Raw genomic sequence first — 8362 nt, forward strand, 5'->3', positions numbered from 1 at the left:
AATATAAAATATATAAAAATTAATATAAGAATATAAATATATAATATAAAAAAGATTATTAAAAGAAATTAAAACATGCAAAATTAAAAGAAAAATATTGACAAAATATGATGAAAATATACAGAATGATGCTAGATCCATAAAGAAAGATCTTGAGAAAAATCGGGTGGGGAAGGAGAAAAAAAAAAAAAAAAAGCCTATTTCTATGGGGGAGAGATAACTGTCTTGTTGGTCATAAAAATTTCAATAATGTCTGTTAATGTTTCAATGGAAAATATAGCAGGAAATGAAGTCCTATACAGACAGAGGGCTACTTTTAATTTGCCAGGCTATATTTTTAAATAAGCGTTCTGAGCTGACAGGGTGCTCAGCAATTTTTGGATTCAAATTGTAAATTTAGTAATAATATAAAATAATAATAATAATATAAAAATATACATGTATATATTTTAATAGAGAATTTTGAAGGTAAATTTCATTAGCCAATTTCTAAAATTCTCTTAAAACGCTGTAATTAATTGGATCTTTATTATTATTTTTTTTCAGATGAGTCTGCCAACTTTCCAGTAGAGTCTGAAGTTGGTTGACATAATGAAGAGCACAATAAAAATATTAATGTTTAAGGAATTATATTCTTTATAGGCAAAAGGAAAGTTTGTCAGATAGTATAGCTCTAAAAATAATAATAAAGAATTTCATTGAGATTAGACCTGAGGGATTTAAAATAAAATATTAATGTTTGGTTTGAATACATTGATTAGTTCTATACAAATATGTAAGAGAAAAAGTTATTTATCTTCCTTTTATGTAAACTTTGGTTTTCAAAGGAGGGATTTTTTTTTCCAATGACAAAAATCAGGATTGTTTTAAATTACTGTCTCAGATCAAATAACTTCAGTTTAGCTTTGAAAGATCTTTTTTTCTCCAGTGCTACAGTTTCTGAGCATTTATGGACAAAATATCTAAAAGCAACATCCAGATCGAACAGTTAGTTCTTTTAATAGATTTATCTAATGCAGCCCAGAGGAAAAAAGTCTAGTAGGTGGGACTACTTCATCGTGCATGACTCAAAGATCAATTCTGCAAACCTAGGGACTGGTATGATTTAATCTTGCAAGTAGTACAGATCCACCACACTTCAGAAAAACTCTTACGTACCTTGGGTTGCATGCTGGTGGCAAGGATGTAACAACTGATGAGGTGAGCAAACTTGAGCACCTTTGGAACCGTGCTCAATGTGTGGGTGTATGCCCTAGGAAGAAAACACAGACCAAATTTGCTGAATAGTGGCCATTATGGCAAAATCATAGGCTATGATTTTGCATTGAGAAGAATTTCCTTCTCTCTTCAGCATCTTATGAATCCAAAAGGAGTCCAAAGAGGCTTTTTATGCTGTGCCATGTAAAAGGTTAATTTAAAGAGGCCTCAGATGGATTTTTGCCAAATATTTGCACAGCCCATCAGAGATGTCTCCTTGGATGCTCGACTGAAGGCATTTGCACTTTCACTTTTACTGCATTTGTTGGCTAGAGAGCAAAATCATTAACAATATATGTTTAAAATCTTACTTGAAAACCTTTGCTAAGAGTCAATGTGTATCCAGTCCATGATGTGAATTATAAACTGCTCTCAAAACTTAGTAATATTTACTAGCTAAATATATACTTTAAAGAGCACTTTGGGAGTGCATACGCAGCCTTACAGCATCAGAACTGAAATTACATTTAATTGGCAAAATATCAGACAAAATAGGAGGAGAATTTTTATTAGATCTATCCTGTTAATTTCAATACCTCTGGAATGCTGAGGAAATATTTTTATTGAAATGATTATTATCATTCTAGAAAACATTATGGACTATATCAAAATTATTTGGTAATGAGAGGTTTGATACTACAGTCTGAATAGTCAGGAAACTAAAGACATGACAGAGCTGTAACTCTTGCTAAAATCATTTGAATTTGCAAATGACTAAGTAAACAGAAATACAGTAGAGTTTATAAAATTTTAAAGCTTTTATGTATCACATGAATATTATTTATAATAATAAAATAAATAGGTCCATTTGAAAAAGAATCCAGCTGTGTTTGCTCTGCATGATTAAAGGTAATAAAGCAATATGAACACGATTTACTGAGAAAAAAAGTCATATTTTATTTATATCAATTCTCCTTTTCTTTAATAAAGCATGATTTAAACACATACGCACCCACAGAGACCTTTATTTATATTTAAACCTAGCTCCCAGCCTAATTTCTCTGCCATGGTGCCAAATGAGACCTGAAAGCCATTCTGAGCAGTTAAACTGTATTTGGAGGTAGTGATGGTCTTCCAGCTTAACTTAGACTCTTCCAGGTGGCAGTGAATCGCAGGAATCACAGTTCCTCAAGGCATCATTGAAAATCCAGTCACAAATATATGGGTCATGTGTGAGAGTGCAAAAAAACATTTTTTTTTGTTTGGCAGAGAGCTTACTTGCCTGCCCACTGAGCAAAGAAAATTTTTAAGGCTCAGATTCTGTAAGGAAATCAGGATGACCTCTCAATGACCACATTTTTGTTGCACCAATTAAAAATCATAATGGCTTTTTGACACTGATGGCTTGAACTGAAATGGAGACAAGTGCTCAAAGTATTGTGCTGAAGAGTGAGAGGGATATCAAGTTACCAGCAGCAAGGCACCCGCATCGGCATTGTAGCCGCATCACAGCCCCAGCGGTGCTGGCAGCCTGTGTCCCGCAGCTGGCTATGGAGCCTGCCAAGCAGCTGCTGCTGCTGCTGGAGAAAATGTTTTCCACAGCTGAGCAGCTGGGGCCTGTGACTGCCACGCAAAGGCTGGAAATAATAGTTTGAAATAGTGAGGGACAGGGCACTGGGAATTAGACATCAAAAATTTCTGTTCTGAAACACAACTGAAATGTTTAATCAAAAACAAATGGCCTTGAAAACACTAAGTGGTGATTTGTTTGAAATAATAAGAGTTAGGAAAAATGAAGCACATCTAGTATTTTCTTTAGCTGTCCACAGCAGTAAAAGTTGGGTGAGGGCTTGCTCAGTTGAATCACAAATTTGTTTGCTATTAATTTGTTAATGAACAAGAGACATCTTAAAAATACTTGGTCTTACCTATTCTTTCAGTGATAAATTGAAGCAAGTTCTATAATGCAATTTTAAACCCTCAAAAGACACCTAAAGCATTCACAGTTTAGCAAAAATTTTGAAGTATACTGAGCCTTTGTTTTAGGGCCAAATTTTGGTACCCAAAGTCATTTTCTGAGTCAGATAAGTAAAATGTTTCCACCAACTAAAATAAATAAATAAATAAATAAATAAATAAATAAATAAATATTCCCCAAGTAGCTCTTTATTAGGTTCTTAAACATGGATTTAAGAAATTTAAGAATTGAATTGTAGACTTTTTTGGCCATATGAGGGTATGTATGTAACTCTTCCAGCTCACAACTGTGTATTTCCATGATTTAAAAAAAAAAAAAAAAAAAAAAAGAAAGAAAAAAGCCATACAGAGAGCTTCTAGCTTCTCATTTGTTTCTATTGCATGTATTTCAGGATGAACATGCTAAAAGTACACATGCTGGTTTCTGTTCTACTTGAATACATGTTAACTGAGAGCTATCCAAGGTATTACCTCCAGACATGCTGGAGAATACATTTTTATTTGTCTAGTTGGCATTGGAGTTGTTGGTATTTTTTGCAGTGGTGCTGTGCCCTTACAGCTGCATTCCTTAGGACCAATGAAGCTGTCAATCATGACAGTAAAGCCCATAAGAGCAGAAGATGGCTTGCTCAGCAGCAGCACCTGGGTTTGGGAACTCATTACTAGCAGAGATTAGGATGACTACAAATCTCCCTGGCTTTGGAGCAAAGTGAAAAACTCATTTCCTTGGCTTAGCTCTCCCTTTTCAAGTCTCCAAATGAAGGTGAGAAAAAGGAAGAGAGAGAAGAGGAGGAAAAAAAAAAAAAATACAAAGGGGAAAGGAAGATTGAGAGAAGAAAGCAAACAGAGGGAAGAGATGGGAAGATGGTAGAGAATACCCTTAGGACAATCCACGCTGAGAGGTAAAAAGCATGAAACGTTAAACAGAAATCATTGTCAGATCTGTTTGAAGCATGTTTTGGAATATTAGGAAGTGTTCTTAGGTCATAATTTAAGGCAAACTAGGACATCTAGATAGACAAATTCCTGCATGTTTCTTTTTAGGTCCAACATGACCATGGATTTCAAGACAAGAGGTGACCATTCTAACCATTTAGTTTATCTTCAGTTTACAACGCACCTGTATCACCTGATGGTTCCTTCATCAGGTCCATTGTTTTGATATTATTAGCAGTGTGACTTTTAAGAAGACCACAGGGAATGCATACAATATTGTAACTATGTATGTACAATCAAATATGATTCTGAGCATTTGTGAACTGGACCGTTGTTGGTAATCAACAACAACTTTTATTTTATTATGAGGTCTGAATTTGGATCCCTACTGGGAGCCAAAAGTGGGAGTCAGTATTTCATCAGTTATGTGTAGCCTGCCGTCTCTTACATTCTATTTGGTCTACCCATAGCTCTGCAGACTGAGGACCAGCACTGCAGCTTATTAAGGAGAAAGAATTTACATTTTAAAAAAGCATTCAGAGTATTTCAAATCTTCCCTTCCACTAAGTTTATGGAGTAATTATCAAACTATGTCTATGTCATGGAGAAAAGTAGTATGACTGAGATTTCCAAGTCAACCTTATTTATTCGATTTTCCAATTATTGGATATTGCATTTGACTCCATTAGCACTTTGTTAACAGAGGATTATTGTGAATGTAAGATATTGTGTAATAACTAACTAGATCGTGAAAGTCTCCATCACTTGGAGCTCGCTGGTGTTACACAGATAAAATGATCATGTCTTCCAACTTTGCTCCTTTACACATTCCAAATAACATAATAGAATCATCAATGAAAATGTTACTACTTTGTTGTCCATTTATGAAACTGGCATTTAACTTAGAGAGTGTTGGGGGGGCGGGGTGGGATAATGGATGGCTCAACTTCAAGCACTACATATTAGTGCTTGTAATCTACAGTATATCTGCATCTTCATTTAAATGTACAAGTTCGTGTGGAATGATTTAATCAACCTCTTTTTTTTTTTTTTTTCTTTTTTTTTTTTTTCTCCCCCATGATTTAAAAGCTGGCTTTTATTCAAAAGTCCTAAATTCAATTGAAAGTCTTAAATTTTCAATGGTTTGCTTCACTAGAGAAAGTGACAGTATGTCTCTCACTGATTCTTATGAATAAGATTAAATGTTTAATAATTTAATATAAACAACCACTAAATTAAACTTAGTTAATTTAATATTTTGTTTTAATTATGCATTCAGTCTAAATATTTGCACATTCTGGAGACAAGAGGTCTTACTTTACTGATAAACAAATGTATATACTTAAGTACAGATTTTTAAGACTGGGACTGAAGTCTCTGACAGGATAAAAGCTTTTTCCTCAGGGACTGCAGTCTGACATGTGCAGAATCATTCTCAATACTGCAGTCCCAGAAGTGACTTTTATTCTGTCAAGTAGACTGTAGCAAGGAAGTTTACAGTATGCTGGATTGGTCAGCCATGAAGACTACCTACAAGCTGGATTTAGATCACGTCAGCTGATGTTGATTTACTTCCAGAAATCCAGAAAGCAAGGCATCAAATACAAAGTAGCTACAAGAATACTGTTTCCAGAGTTTCCATTATTCCTATTTCAGCTGCTTTACTTCTTTTCAAGTAAGGCTGATCCTCTTCCTGTCACAGGAATACCAGTAGAATGGGTTAACATGATGTTTTAGTTATTAATACTCATTAGTCTCTCCTACTTACTGTATTTATACGACTGCATAGGTAATATTTGATCCAATTTTATGAAATGCATAGTAATTAGTTGTTCCTATTACTGTATCAAAACTTCATTACTACTATGGCTGTAAAGATACAAGGACAGTCTGGAGCCACTTGCCGAGGCGATCGGCTCCAGGGCAGACGCGTTCTGCAGCAGAGCAGGGGATTGGACAGGAAGGCCTAATTTTTCCAGCACCAAGCCCACTCCAGGGATCCGCCAGGACCCGGCAGGCCTCACGAGGGAGGAGAATGAGGCATAGGTGGAGCCAGCAGTGGCCCCTCCCCAGTCATTCATAAGAACGTTCATGTCCCTAGGGAGCATGAGCAACCAGGACAGGCAAACAGGGCATGGCGCGTCAGAAGGCAGTTAGCGCGGCAGGGCGAGCAGGCAGGGCAGAGCGTTCCCCCCACCCATACGCCTCCTCTAATGGCAGTCTACTGCTAGCTCAGCTGCAATGGTGTACACCAGGCACAGTGTGCTCTCCAGGAAGTCTGTACACACCCAGACCGACTGCCCACTCAAAACTGCAGCAGTTCGGGTCTCCGGGTGCAGGGAGTGCCTGAGTCTGTTGCTGCCACCTGCGGGGGGGAGAGAGACCGTGTGCATGAGGTGCGAGCAGGTGGACAACCTGGTCTGCCTCGTGGCAGAACTCAAGGAGGAGGTCGAGAGGCTGAGGGATATCAGGAAGTGTGAGCGCGAGATAGACTTGTGGAGCGACTCCCTGCACGGCCTGAAGGACAGGCACTGGGGTGAGATACCCCAAATGGGTATGGACCCCCTGCCCTGTTGCTGTCAGGCAGAGGCAGGGGACCTAAGAGTTGAGGAGGAATGGAGACAGGTCCCTGCTTGACATAGCAGACGATGCCCTCCCCCACTGGCCCCACCTTCCCAGGTGCCCTTACACAACAGGTGTGAGGCCCTGGAGCTTGAGAGACCGGTAGCTGAGGAAGAGGTAGAAAGTCTACCCAGGAGGATGCCTAGGGCGAGAAAGTCAACTCCACACCTCAGGACATAAAGAAGGGTGATTGTTGTGGGCGACTCCCTTCTCAGGGGAACAGAGGGCCCTATTTGTTGGCCTGACCCTACCCGTAGGGAAATCTGCTGCCTCCCTGGGGCCAGGGTCAGGGACACTGCCAGAAAGCTTCCCAACCTGGTTCACCCCTCTGACTATTATCCTCTTTTAATAGTCCAGGCTGGCAGTGATGACATTGAAGAGAGAAGCCTTAAGACCATCAAACAGGACTTTAGGGGGCTGGGACAGTTAGTGGATAGAGTGGGAGTACAGGTGGTGTTTTTGTCCATCCCTACGGTGGCAGGGAGGAGTACAGAGAGGACACGGAAAGCCCACCCGATAAACACATGGCTCAGAGGCTGGTGCCAACACAGAAATTTTGTGTTTTTTTGACCATGGGGCACTTTACTCAGCACTCGGCCTGATGGCCGCAGACGGTTCCCTATCTCGAAGGGGAAAATGGATCCTGGGCCAGAAGCTGGCGGGGCTCATTGAGAGGGCTTTAAACTAGGTGAGAAGGGGGACAGGGCTGAAACAAGGCTTGTTAGAGCTGTGCCAGGGGTAACAATGGCAAGGCTGGGAGAGAAGGCAATGGCCCAACTGAAGTGCATCTACATTAATGCACTCAGCATGGGTAACAAACAGGAGGAGCTGGAAGCCATCGTGCAGCAGGCAGGCTACGACTTGGTTGCCATCACAGAAATGTGTGGGACCACTCATGACTGGAGTGCTGCAATGTCTGGCTCTTCAGAAGGGACAGGCAGCATGGAAGGAGTGGTGCTGTGGCTCTTTGTATCAGAGAGTTTTGATGTTGCGGAACTTGAGGCTGGGAATGATAAGGTTGAGTCCCTGTGGGTTAGGATCAGCGGGAAGGCCAACAAGGCAAGCATCCTGATGGGGGTCTGTAATAGACCGCCAAACCAGGATGAGGAGACTGATGAGGAGTTCTACAGGCAGCTGACAAAAGTTGCGAAATCGTCAGCGCTTGTTCTTGTGGGGGACTTCAACTTCCCTGACATATCCTGGAAGCACAACACAGCCCAGAGAAAGCAGTCTAGGAGGTTTCTGGAGAGCGTGGAAGATAGCTTCCTGACACAGCTGGTTAGTGAGCCTACCAGAGGAGGTGCCCTGCTAGACCTTCTCTTCACAAACAAAGAAGGAATGGTGGGAGATGTGGTGGTTGGAAACTGTCTTGGGCAGAGCGACCATGAAATGGTCGAGTTCTCCATTCTTGGAGAAGCCAGGAAGGGGACCAGGAAAACCGCTGTATTGGACTTCCAGAGGGCTGACTTTGAACCGTCTTTACAAACACATCAATGCAAAATGGAGGACTAAGGAGAATCTCCAGCCTTTACTGGATGCGGAGGGGAACTTCATTACAAAAGGTGAGGAAAAGGCAGAGGTGCTTAATGCCTTCTTTGCCTCAGTCTTCAGCAGCAAAGCCAGTTGCTCT

At 40.2% G+C, this 8362-nt stretch overlaps 1 long non-coding RNA gene across 1 annotated transcript; it reads left to right on the forward strand.

Moving 5' to 3' along the window:
• Positions 1-3884: 3884 nt before the first annotated feature.
• On the forward strand, positions 3885-4976 carry LOC311436039. The gene is made up of 2 exons (XR_014692571.1): positions 3885-4076; positions 4219-4976. It is a non-coding gene; the product is annotated as an uncharacterized lncRNA (long non-coding RNA).
• Positions 4977-8362: the final 3386 nt, after the last annotated feature.

This window comes from Aythya ferina, assembly GCF_964211825.1.
Source record: "Aythya ferina genome assembly, chromosome: 4".
Lineage (NCBI taxonomy): Eukaryota > Metazoa > Chordata > Aves > Anseriformes > Anatidae > Aythya > Aythya ferina.